Below are 13,588 nucleotides of genomic sequence, written 5' to 3' on the forward strand. Positions count from 1 at the left end.
CACTTTTTATTTTCGTTTTTACTTTTATAAAATTATGCAAGTCAAAGAAACTAGGAGAATCGCAAGACAAATGCTATCCAGACCCCTCAAAGCCAAAAGACAAGCGAAGCCCAAACCAAAGGACCAAAATCTGGCCCAACCGGATTTTGCCTTGTGGCGCCCGCCATAGGACCTGTGGCGCCCGCCACAGCGTCTGTAAATGGTCGGGGCAGACCCCTTTTCTTCACCATTTTTGCAACTTACAACCTCCAAAACCCATTTTTTTTACCTTGGAAAAAAGTCCTTGAACCCTCAAAAAGCTCATACTTTCCTAACCATCATACCACACATATCATTGTTCCACTTTCCATTTTCGATTTCATCCGCCGGATTTTGTTAAAATCCAACCTTTTCACCAACCACTTCACCTTCTTCATCCACATTTCAAGAGCATTCAAATGGAGTTCAGCGGATTCATTCTTTGAGGAGGGAAACCAGGGGAGAGACAAAGAAAAATCATTGAACGGTTGCAAAATCGGGAAATTCTCCCGACAAGGTATGTTGACGAAAATTGTCTCTATACTTTAGGTATCTACCATAGCGTTTTTCATTTATTAGACATCTTAGGTTTGCATAATTTCTTTATCAACAAAGAACCCACCTATGAGCGGCTGACAATCGAATTTTTAAGTTCCTTAATTTATATTGTCAACCCTAACACTTCTAGCACAGTCGGTACTGTCAAATTTAGAATGTTTGTTGTTGAATACCAATTCAGTACCGATGAACTAGCCAGTCTGTTAGGGATCCCTCATGGGGAAGGTGCTATTTGTGAGGCCCCTTTGGATTCCGAATGGTCTGTTGAGGTATTTTCCTTCTGGGAGCGTTTATCAAACACTTCCATTAACTCTTTTGAAGGAGTTCTTGCCTCAACTATCCATAACCCGGCCATCAGAGTTTTTAGATATCTGTTGGCATGCACTATTTTTGGCCGGGAGAATCCAAATAAGGTTAACGCTAGAGAGCTTCTATATTTGCAAGGAAGTCTCACAAATAGGAAAATTAATTCGGTTCCGTTTATGCTCGCCCATATGATTTTAACTCTGAATAAGGCGGGACCGATTTCTTTTGGTGGATTGATTACGTCTATTGCTCGGGCACTTAACCTGAACAATGAGATGGCTACCCTAGACCCCTTACCTCCCCGCACAATTAACTTAAAATTTCTGAGAGACATGAAATTGTGTCGCTCAAGGAGAGAAGGAGGTTATACACTTATGATTCATGGTGTAGCCATCCCATCTGTTATTCTACCTTGCACTAGACGTACAGATATACGTGATGAGAGGAATTGGACCTACGATTTAGATGCTCCACCTGTTTTGGGTCCTCTTCCTCCTAACATTTCTGATGAGGCGGGACGAGACACTGATGATGAATATGATCGGAGAGAGAGATCTCCCGTACCACATGTGTCCCTCCATCATCCTTCACCACCACACACCGCACCATCTTCTTCTTCTGCAGGTACCACTCCTGGCTTCTATATTACAGAGGAGATGTGGCGTGACCACCTGGCTAGAGAGCAAAGGCGTGACGACCTACTCTCTACCCTCCAGCAACAAATGACGAATAATATGAACCTCATGCAAGAATCACAGCGGAGAACAGACAGGTCCTACGACACTGTTCTACAGTCCCTGCAAATGATTACAGATACGCAAGCCCGTCCACAACATTACCACCAGCAACATATTGCTCTCGTAGAAAACACTCAGGGTAGCATTTTAGGTAACCTTCGAGAGGTGAGGACCGCTCAGGATGCCCTGCAGGCGAGGATGGATCAGAGAGACCGTCGTCGTACCCGATCCTGTCGTCCACCTCAGGATGGCGAGGGCACTAGTGGTCAGCAATAGGTTGCCAAGTAACTCTTCCTTATCTTATTTCGAAACATTGGGGACAATGTTCGATTTAAGTGTGGGAGGAGACTCTATCATCTTTTCTTTATTGTTTTTCTCGCTTTTCCTTTTATTTTCAGTTTTATTTGTTGTTTTTAGATTGTTTAATTTCCCTTTTTAGTAGTTTATTTTGTCTTTTTAGTATAATGCATGAGTCTGACGAGTCACCAAATATAGTAGATCTTTAGTACAATCCTACCTCCCCATACCTTTAGCCCCACCAAAAAAAATTTGCAAAAGAAAATAGTGTTATTTCGAAAGTTTTCAGGTTTTAAGAACATGTTTTGAGTAAGGATGCGGTGACTTGGGAGAACTTTGCGAAACATCAATATCTGTTTTAGCACCATAAGCTTCGTAAATATAGGAATCATTCCCGAAACCCCATATACCATGGCCTTAATCATCATTTCCGTATAAGTCCTTAGTAGTTTATCTCAGCAGTCAGCTCCGGCCTACGCATCCTCTACGTAGGGGACCGATGCAAATAAGTGAATGATCCAGAAAAAAAAAAAAAAAAGCAAAAAGGCAACTCCGGTATAGGTGACCCTCACAAAGTCGTTTAAACCAAAGGATTGTAAAAATTGCTACAAAAAGAAAAAGAAAAAGAAAAGCAGTACCCACTGCCAGTTGGTTCAGAGGTATCTGGCACTGAACTCGGTAGGGCGGATTACGATCCGATCCCCCACAACTACAGTTGGGTCCAATAAAAGGGTTTACACATGTTTATGTGCCAGAAACCCAAAGCTCTGATCATAATCACTAACAGGCCACTCTACTATGAAGCCTGTACGGATAACGAGCTTAATGTGATTGCGCCTGAATGAAAAGGACACAAAAAGAGATGAAGAGGCAGGCCTAGGTATTGTGGGATAATATGGGTTGGTTAATATAGGAATGAAGTTTATGTCCGTATTTGCGGATTAGTGTCATCATGATACCCTTAGTTCACTCATTTAGTACCTATCACTGCATCCCGACTTGAACTTGGAATTTTTACCTGAAGCACTCGTTTACACCGGTTTTTCTTTCATGAGCTTTATAATGTTTTGCTTGAGGACAAGCAAAGGTTTAAGTGTGGGAGAGTTTGATCACACTAAAATTTACGTATTTTCGACTCCGATTTCACATGCATTCTAGTTGTTTTATTGTCATTTTGTTGTGTTACTACTGTGTTTTCCTTTGTTTTCAGGTTTTTACTTTAATCGGAGCCCCGATCGAGAAAAGGAGTGAAAAAGGGCTAAAAACCCTAAAATTCACCATTTTGTGCTTATGGCCTACCCCATGGCGGGCGCCACAGACCAAGCCATGACGTGTCCAAGTCCAACTTCCTCAACTCCCACGTTTCTCCACTACATCCACTAAGGCGCCCCACTTTGTGCTTGTGGCGGGCGCCACAAGAAGGAAACGGTTTCCTCTATTTTCAAGTTGAAGGGCATCCAAGTCAATTCCACTCTTTTTATTTGCTTATAAATAGAAACACGAATGTGAGTTTTACAATTATCCGAACTTAGAACAGAGGCAAACTCAGAAGTAACTTTGTTTCACTTAGGCATATATTCAGTATTTTATAGTGGTAATCGCTTCGCATTGGAGTGTTACCACAATTGTGTAATCAAGTCTGTGATAGAGTTTGTAATCGAGTTTGGAGCACTTTGGAACGAAGTTAATCCTGCCGCCATTTTCTTTTTCGCATTGCAATTTACTCAGCCCTCCGATTGGAGCAGGTTTTTATTACTCGCCTTTACTTTATTTATTTCCCGCACTCGCTTTTAATTTATTTATTTCCTGCACTCGCTTTTACTTTATTTATTTCCCGCACTCGCTTTTACTTTATTTATTTCCCGCACTCGCTTTTACTTTATTTATTTCTCGCACTCGCTTTTACTTTATTTATTTCTCGCACTCGCTTTAAATTATTTACTTTCCGCACTCGCACTACTTTTATTTACTTTCCGCACTCGCACTACTTTTATTTATTTTAATGCACTTTTACTTTACCATGTCTAGCTAAATTTATAAGGTTAGAATGTAAGGATTGTAATTAAACCAGTAATCCGTACAATTGTTCGTAGAAACACTTAAGGGCTATTTTAACTTTCAAATTAAGTTTTCCCGCACTTCAATTCCGTTGGGTAAGATCGAAAGCCGTCCAACGTCTTTATAAACTTAATTGTTTTTAACTATTTCAAAAACAGCGAAAGCGCTTTGTCTAGTTCATTAGGACTTTTTAACATTAAGAAGAAAAGAGATTTTAAAACTATTTTCGGACGCGTTTATAAGTTTAGAGTCTGGTTCATGAGAACCTCTTTTGGTTAAGAAGTCCAGGTTATAATACTTTTCAACTTAGTCAAGATACTATATTTCTTAAAAATAGGTTTACTACTCTAACGCAATGCGTGTCTTTTTATAAGTGACAATAAGAGGGTTTGATTAGGGAGTACAACTCGGTTCTGAATACGTGAAAGCGACAGTTCCTGTTAAATTAGTTCTTTTTAAAGTAGGAAACATTGCCCATAAGTAATTCTATTAGCAAGTACTTGGATTATTAATTGATTACGTGAATTACATTCGACCCTGTCTTTATTAATTATATTCTATTTCAATACTTTACTTTTCATTGCACACTACAAAAACACCTATTTTGACTGCCTTTGATAAACACCATAACAACAGATAACGATAGATTGACACTTGGTCTCTGTGGATTCGATAATCTTTTATATTACTCTGACGCGTTCGTATACTTGCGAAAAGCATGCATCAATAAACAAATATGAATAGCTACTACCTCTAATCTTGACAAAAAGGGGTTTAGCTCCTCATCATCATTTTGGACACCAAAATGCAATAGCAAAATAAACTCTAGTTTTCTTCTACAATGTGTGAATCTATGAATGAATGTTTCTATATTTTCCATTCTATTTTCTTAAAGAGTTTAACCTTTCCTAAAATGTTCATTTTCATCTAAAACTGAAAAGCACTCTAAAAAAGATACAAAACTCAGCGTGTAGATTCAACGCTCTAGCAATGGAGGTAATCAAACCACTGAAAGAGATGGTTCCTCCTTTCTTAAGGATGGTAGACATATGGGCCAACAAGAAAGGAACAGGATTGATCCTGTGATTAGTGAGGCACCCCTGTAAAAATAGCAATTCTTGGGTATTTACTTTGTTAGAATTTTCCTGGCTAAATATAGTACATGCCAAAAGGTATCTAAAAATACGTACGGTCGGGTTATGGATATTAGAAGCCAAAATTCCTTCAAAGGAAGTGACATTCACATTAAATAATCGGTTCCAAAAAGTAAATGCCTCGAGTGCCCATTCAACATCTAAGGGTGTCTCACAAATAGCACCATCACCATAAGGCATTCCGAGCAATCCCGCTAAAGCATTGGTAATGTACTCGTATTCTACATTAAACATCCTAAAATAAACGGTACCTACCGTGCTAGCAATGCCAGGATGGACAGTGTAAATCAGGGAACTTAAAAATTCCCTAGTGAGCCTATCGTAGGTGGGCGCTTTACTAGCAAAAATATCGTGTAATCCTAAATTATCTAGCATGTGGAATACACTATGATATGTGCCTAGAGTGTACAAACAGTCTTCGTCGAAATACCTGGTAGCAAGGATCTCCCGAGTTTGCAATCTTTGCAAAATCTTATTTTGTCGCTCACCGGGGTTTCCTCCACGAAGAGTGATGTTGTTAAACTCCATTCCGGCCATTAATGGTGGTTGTAGAGAAAAATGAGTATTTATAGAAAAGAAAAGAGAAAAATGGGATTTAATGGATTTTTGGTGGAGAGTTGAAGAAGTGAAAATGGAGAATTGTTGGTTTGTAGTGAAAGTGAGAAGATTGGATTTTTTTTATGAATTTTGTGGAGTTTGGAGAAGAAGAGAATAGGTTTGGAATGGTTGAAGAAGGTATAAATAGTGAAAAAAGGTAAATCTGACCGTTACGTCATGGCGCCCACCATGTCTTCGGATATGGTTTGGGTCGGCTGTGTTATTTGCTTCTTGGGCCTTAATCCTTCTCGTCTTCATTTTTGTAATGGGGGGTGTATATAGGTATCCACGAATGTTGTTTTTTATTTTTTTTTTTATTTTAAGCTTGATAAAATAAAATAAAATGAAATAAAAATATAGTAAAACAAAATTAAATAAAACAAAACAAAATAAGATAAAACAGAATGAAATAGTAAAGTAAAACAAAATACAACAAAATAAAATAATGGACATAGAAAAACATAATAATTAATATAATGCATATATATATATATATATATATATATATATATATATATGTGAAGAGTCAATAGTAATTCACGAGTCCAGAGATCTTGGGAAAGATAAAGCGAGCATAATGTCATAGGAAACGATAAAAATAGGCATGAATAATAAGTACAGAGAAATAGGGAAATTCATACGGTATTTCTAGGTCCATGAAGGCATCAACGCTCGGGATATAGTGGAGTCTCCTCGACTTTGTAGCCTCGAAGATCTGTGATCTGGCATCGGAGATCGGCGATCTCATCATGCAGCATATCAATTCGGACCGCATGCTCGGAGTCTGGAGATTAGGATTGTTGGTACGAACTTTAATTCTGATCGGTACAATATTCGGCGCATCCATTGTCTCTCCCTGCCCTTCTATGGCGTAGACCCAGTTGGCCTGATCAATAACGCAAGTCACCTGAGGGTCAGGTAAAGTGAAGTAGTGAATGGTCTCACCCTCAATTAATAGCCTGTATTGATCCGGATGAAAAGAGGATCTCCTCATCAGGCCACGGTCTAGACAGAAATCAATATCCATCAAGGTGTAGCTGCAATAGGGCATCAGGTGAGATAGTCTTCTATCGAGTCCCAGGGCTGAGGCTATGTGAGTCACCGTGCTTCCGACATGTATGGGGATCGCAGCAGAGCGAGCATTAAGGCATAAGCTCTCGATCAAGAAAGCTCCACAGTCTATCGGGCGTGACTGAGTGGTACAGTACATGAAGAAGATCTCTTTAGCACTCACATGCGCATCAAGGTCACTCTTCCCCAGGAAGGTGTGGGCAATGATCATCTGGAAGTATCGGAAAGCAGGGTTGTGAATCTTGTTGGAGATCTGGGTTGAAGGGTCAGGAATTCCTCCATACGTGATATATCTCCAAAACTTCTCGACGTCTCGACTCAGAAAGTAGCTCATGGGGAGCTCAGACGAAGCATCATAGGCAGTTTGGAAACCAAGCAAGTCGCCGAAACGCTTGTGGTTGAAGGTGTATTCTGCCCTAAACAACTTGAAGTTAATGTATCCTCCATCACTGGCATGACCAACATAAGGCTCGTAGACAAGCGAGCTCAGGAACTCCAAGGTCAGGTTCCTGTAAGTCACGTGCATAACATCTGTATATTCATCCCACTGTAACTGATTGCATAAGTGCCTGACACTAGGCTCAATGCCTAATGCCTCCATGCAGCTCGAGTCGAGATATCTAGTAGGCAGCATCGGGCGCTGTGAAAGCATGGTGTAGCGCTACTCTTGAACTGGGTCACGAAATATTACTGGCATAGTGTTAATATTCTCCATTCCTGAAAAGTTAGATTAGAAAAAGAGGACACCTGAAATCACAAATATTATAATTGTTAGTCTCCACATAGATATATATATATATATATATATATATATATATATATATATATATATATATAATATATATATATATATATAATATATATATATATATATATATATATATATATATATATATATATATATATATATATATATATATAACAAATAAAAATATAAATTAAAAAGAGTAAAAGTAAAGGAAAAGAAGTCATGGGTTGCCTCCCATGCAGCACTTGTTTAACGTCGTTAGCTTGACGATTCGAACTTTATATGTTAGAGGTAGGAACTGGAGGGTCGGTCAGATTTTGGTCATGACATTATATGGGTATGTCACCTCCTTGGTATTGCTTTAATCTTTGTCCGTTTACCACGAATGGATTACATGAGTTGTTCCGGATTTCAACTGCTCCAGATTTCAGGATTTTGGACACCTTAAAGGGGCCTGTCCATCTCGAACGCAGCTTACCTGGAAAAAGACATAATCTCGAATTGAAGAGAAGAACAAAGTCTCCTATATTAAATTCCTTTTTCACAATCCTCTTGTCGTTCCATGCTTTGGTTCTCTCCTTGTATATAACGGCATTCTCGTAAGCGTTATGGCGAAGTTCCTCCAATTTGTGAATATCAAGGATTCGCTTCTTGCCAGATGCTAGGTAATCCAAATTTAGGGTCTTGATGGCCCAATATGCCTTGTGCTTGAGTTCAAAAGGTAAGTGGCATGACTTCCCATAGACCAACTGGTACGGTGTAGTTCCAATGGGGGTCTTGTAAGCAGTTCTGTAAGCCCACAGTGCTTCTGTTAGCTTTTCAGACCAATCTTTTCTAGATATTGATACAGTTTTCTCCAAGATCTGCTTAATCTCTCTGTTGGATACTTCCACTTGTCCATTAGTTTGGGGGTGATATGGTGTTGCTACTCTATGTTTCACTCCATATTTCCTTAGGAGTTTATTAAATATTCTGGATATAAAATGTGATCCACCATCGCTTATGACAAGTCATGGAACTCAAAATCTGGGAAGATATTATTCTTGAACATCTTGATGACTACTCTTGTGTCGTTGGTGGGTGCGGCTATAGCTTCTATCCACTTGGACACATAGTCAACTGCTACCAAAATGTACTTGTTTCCCAATGAAGATGGAAAAGGTCCCATGAAATCTATACCCCAAACTTCAAATAGTTCTACTTCATGGATGTTCTTCAAAGGCATTTCTTCACATCTTGAGATGTTTCCAGCGTGCTGGCACCAGTCACATCAGACAATATAAGCATGGACATCACGCCATAATGTCGGCCAATAAAGACCAGCTTGAAGGATCTTAGCGTATGTCTTGGATGTGCTTGAATGTCCACCATAGGGTGAAGAATGACAATGCTCTATGATGTTTCTGACTTCTTCTTCCGGGATGCAACGTCGAAATATGTTATCAGTTCCTCTTTTGAAAAGGAGTGGTTCATCCCAATAGAAGTACCTTACATCTTTAAAGAACTTCTTCTTCTATTGATAGTTGAGGTCAGGTGGTATGATATCAGCGGCTAGATAGTTCACAAAATCAGCGTACCATGGTACTCTGCTAATTTTTGAAATCATCCCAAGGTTGTCTCTATCAGGTTCAAGGGGAGTGGTATCTATCTTAGCTACTAGTCTGTCATAGGTGAAGTCATCATTTATAGGTAAATGATCTGGCTTTAAATGCTCTAATCTGGAAAGATGGTCAGCAACTACGTTTTCTGTTCCTTTTTTGTCTCTAATGTCTAAATTGAACTCTTGTAGCAAAAGGATCCACCTGAGTAATCTAGGTTTTGCATCCTTTTTGCTCAGAAGGTAACGGATAGCTGCATGGTCTGTATAGACTATAATCTTAGATCCTACAAGATAAGACATAAATTTATCGATTGCGAAAACTACAACTAGGAGTTCCTTCTCTGTTGTTGTATAATTTAATTGAGCGGCATCTAGGGTTCTACTAGCGTAATATATTACGTGCAGTTTCTTATCTTTTCTTTTCCCTAAAATAGCTCCTATAGCGAAATCGCTAGCATCACACGTTATTTTGAAGGGTTCAGTCCAATCCGGGGTTTGTAAAACGGGTGCTGAAATTAATGCTTGTTTTAAACGGTAAAAGGCTTCGATGCATTTTTCATCGAAAATGAATTCGATGTCTTTTATCAGAAGGCCGGTCAGGGGTTTTATTATTTTAGATAAGTCTTTATGAAGCGTCGGTAGAAACCGGTGTGTCCAAGGAAACTACGGACTTCTCTAACTGTCTTAGGAGGTTTAAGGTTTTCTATAACTTCTATTTTTGCTTTATCGACCTCAATGCCTCTTTCAAATATTATATGTCCTAACACTATGCCTTCTTTGACCATAAAGTGGTACTTCTCCCAGTTTAACACTAGGTTAACTTCCGCGCATCTTTCTAGGATTTTCTTAAGGTTAATAAGGTAGTCTTCAAAGTCTAATCCACACACCGAGAAGTCATCCATAAATACTTCCATGATTCCGTTGAGATAATCTGCGAAGATTGACATCATACAACATTGGAAAGTAGCAGGCACATTACAGAGTCCAAACGACATTCGTCTGTAAGTAAATGTTTCGTAGGGACAGGTAAAGGTTGTTTTCTCTTGATCCTCGGGGTGAATGGGTATTTGGAAAAATCCAGAATATCCATCAAGATAACAAAAGTAAGAGTGTCTGGAAAGACACTCAAGCATTTTATCTATGAATGGAAGGGGGAAATGGTCTTTCGTAGTTGCCTTATTAAGCTTCCTATAATCTATGCATATACGCCATCCGCCTTCTATGAGTTTAGCGACATGCTCTCCCTTTCCGTTCTGCACGACTATGATGCCTCCCTTCTTGGGTACCACATGTACAGGACTTACCCACTTACTATTAGAGATCTGATAAATTATACCATCTTCCAATAGTTTAAGGACTTCCTTCTTTACTACCTCGCTCATCACAGGGTTGATTCATCTCTGATGTTCTCTGGAAGGTTTCGAATCCTCCTCTAGTGAGATCCTATGAATACACATGGATGGGATAATACCTTTTAAATCAGAGATGTTGTACCCTAAGGCAGAGGGGTATCTTCTTAAAACGTTCAAGAGTCGATTCGTCTCGTCTTGGTTTAAGGTGGCACTAATTATTACTGGGCGCTTCATTTCTTCATCCAGGAACTCATATCTTAGGTTCTGGGGTAGTTCCTTAAGTTCTTTGGCTGGTTTTTAAGAATTAGGTGAAGGGTCTGGAGTAAGATCCAAACATTCGTTAGTGTGAGGTTTCGTTTCCTCTAACTCGTCACCCTTTTCATTCGGGTTTGAAAATGGTTTGATCTTAGGTTCTCCCTGATCAAATTCTCTTATGCACTCATCTATGATATCGATCACATAACATGCATCTCCCAGAATTGGTGCCATCAGGAATTTCGAAAGAATGAACTCGATCTTTTCGTCCCCTACTTCGAAGGTTAATTTCCCTCTTTTGACATCTATTATAGCTCCGGTTGTTGATAAGAATGGTCTACCTAGAAGGATAGAGATATCTCCGCCTTCTTTTATATCCATGACCATAAAGTCTGTTGAGATATAAAGTTGACCGATCCTAACTGGGATGTCTTCTAAAATGCCTACAGGATACTTAACAGACTTATCAGCTAATTGTAGGGACATCTTAGTTGGTTGCAATTCTCCTAGGTTTAATCTCTTACATACAGCTAAGGGCATTAAACTTACACTAGCGCCTAAGTCTAGGAAAGCTTTGTCGATCACATGATTTCCTAAAATGGAAGGTATAGAAAAACTACCAGGGTCTTTCTCCTTCTTAGCAAGTTTATCCTCAGAAATAAAGTTGCATTCCAAGGGTTTTGGATCGTCGAGCCTACGCTTGTTAGTTAAGATGTCTTTGAGAAATTTGGCGTAAGACGGAATTTGGGTGATAGCTTTGGTGAAAGGGATCTCTACATGAAGATTTTCTATCACTTTTATAAATTTTTGATATTGGTTGTTGACTTTGGTTTGTTTAAGTCTTTGCAGATATGGGATTGGTGGTTTGTACGGAGGTGGTGGTTTGTAAGTTTTATCCTTGGCTTCACCTTCTTGGTTGGCTTTTTTCTCGGATTCCTTCGGTTCCTCTTCTTGGTTGGTAGGCATATTCTCTTTAGAAGTTTTGGACTCGCTCATTGCTGGGTTCTGAGGCACTTCGTAAGCGGTCCCACTTCGTAACGAGATAGCGTTAGCTTGCCCTCGAGGGTTTGGTTGAGGTTGTCTAGGAAATTGGCCTCCAAGTGTAGTTTGTGGGGCTTGGTTTTGTGCTACCTACGAGATCTGGGTTTCAAGCATCTTGTTGTGAGTGATTATCTGATCAACCTTGGTTCCTAATTGTGTTATAAGTTCGTTTACGTGAATTTTTTGGTTTAGGAATTCTTTATTTTGCTGAGCCTTGGCCGATATAAAGCTTTCCATGATCTTCTCAAGGTTAGACTTCTGGGGCACATCTTTCATAGGTTGATTTGGTTTTTGGGCTTGATAACCTTGCGGCCTCTGAGGTGCATTATTTTGGATAGGGTTCTGGTTCCTATAAGAGAAATTTGGATGATTCTTCCATCCAGGGTTGTAAGTGTTTGAAAATGGGTTACCTTGGGCATAACTCACTTGGTCGGTATTTAGTTCGTTTAAAAGGTTACACTCCACCGATTCGTGTCCTTTAGATCCATAGAGTTCGCACTCTGTGTGGACTACTGCTACGGTGTTAGTGTTTGTAGACATATGTTTGATCCTAAGGGCTAAAGCGTCCATTTTCGCCTGCATCATGTCTAGAGTGCTTGCCTCATGTATTCCACCTTGGGTCTCCTTTTTCTCTATTGATGCTCGTTCAGTTCCCCATTGATAATGGTTTTGGGCCATATCCTCAATTAGGTCACAAGCTTCTGGATAAGGTTTGTTCATCAGCGTGCCACCTGCGGCAGCGTCGATGCTCATCTTGGTATTATAATGGAGTCCATCGTAGAAGGTATGAATGATCAGCCATTGTTCTAGGCCATGGTGTGGACAAACTCTTAATAGCTCTTTATATCTCTCCCAAGCTTCAAAAAGTGATTCTCCTTGGTTTTGAGCAAATCTAGTTATTTGGTTTCGAAGAACAACAGTCTTGCTAGGGGGGAAATATCTAGCAAGGAATACTCTCCTAAGGTCTTCCCAGGTAGTTATTGAATTAGCTGGAAGTGAATCTAGCCATGAACGTGCTCTATCCTTGAGGGAGAAAGGAAATAATCTTAAACGGATCGCATCGGGTGAAGCGCCGTTAGATTTAAAGGTGTCGGCTAGTTGGATAAAAACTTTTAAATGTTGATTCGGGTTCTCGGTTGCGAGACCCGCGTATTGGTTTTGTTGCACTAATTGCAACAAAGACGGTTTTAGTTCAAAATTGTTAGCAGGTATAAGGGGGTTTACTATACTCGAACTAGGTTCCTCATCAGAGGGTTGGGCAAATTCCTTAAGAGGTCGCCTATTGCGATTCTTGGCCATAACTTTCTTAATTCGGATGAGTAAGAGGCGTGTACGAGTATAACGTTCGGGTTCCGCTAAAGGATCTACTAAATTTATGGTACTACGGGTTCTTCGCATTTACCGGCTAATAATGCCTTAGTCTATACGGTGTAACAACAGGGTACAAAATTTGACGAAGTTGGTCCCCGACAACGGTGCCAAAAACTTGATCGTGTTGATTCGCAAGTGCACGAATAACGTCAAAGTAATATAAAAGAACATCGATCCCACAGAGACCAATCGTCAATCTATCGAATACTATTGTTACAGTGTTTATCTAAGGCGGTATAAAAGAGATATTGGGTTTGCAAAATAACAGTAAATAATAAATGCAGGTAAAGACAGGTTGAATGTAATTCACGTCAGTTAAGTGATGTTTCGATTGTCTAAATAGAACTACTTATGAGGCAATATTTTCTACTCTTGAAAAGAATCCATTTAACAGGAACTGTCGCTTTCGCGTATTCAGAACCGAG

At 39.5% G+C, this 13,588-nt stretch overlaps 1 non-coding gene across 1 annotated transcript; it reads left to right on the plus strand.

Annotated features, from left to right (window-relative positions):
* The first annotated feature begins 12,600 nt into the window (after nt 1–12,600).
* Nucleotides 12,601–12,707, plus strand: LOC127088589 (small nucleolar RNA R71). The gene has a single exon (XR_007790421.1). It is a non-coding gene; the product is annotated as a small nucleolar RNA R71 (small nucleolar RNA).
* Nucleotides 12,708–13,588: the final 881 nt, after the last annotated feature.

Source organism: Lathyrus oleraceus, chromosome 5, assembly GCF_024323335.1.
Source record: "Lathyrus oleraceus cultivar Zhongwan6 chromosome 5, CAAS_Psat_ZW6_1.0, whole genome shotgun sequence".
Taxonomy (NCBI): domain Eukaryota; kingdom Viridiplantae; phylum Streptophyta; class Magnoliopsida; order Fabales; family Fabaceae; genus Lathyrus; species Lathyrus oleraceus.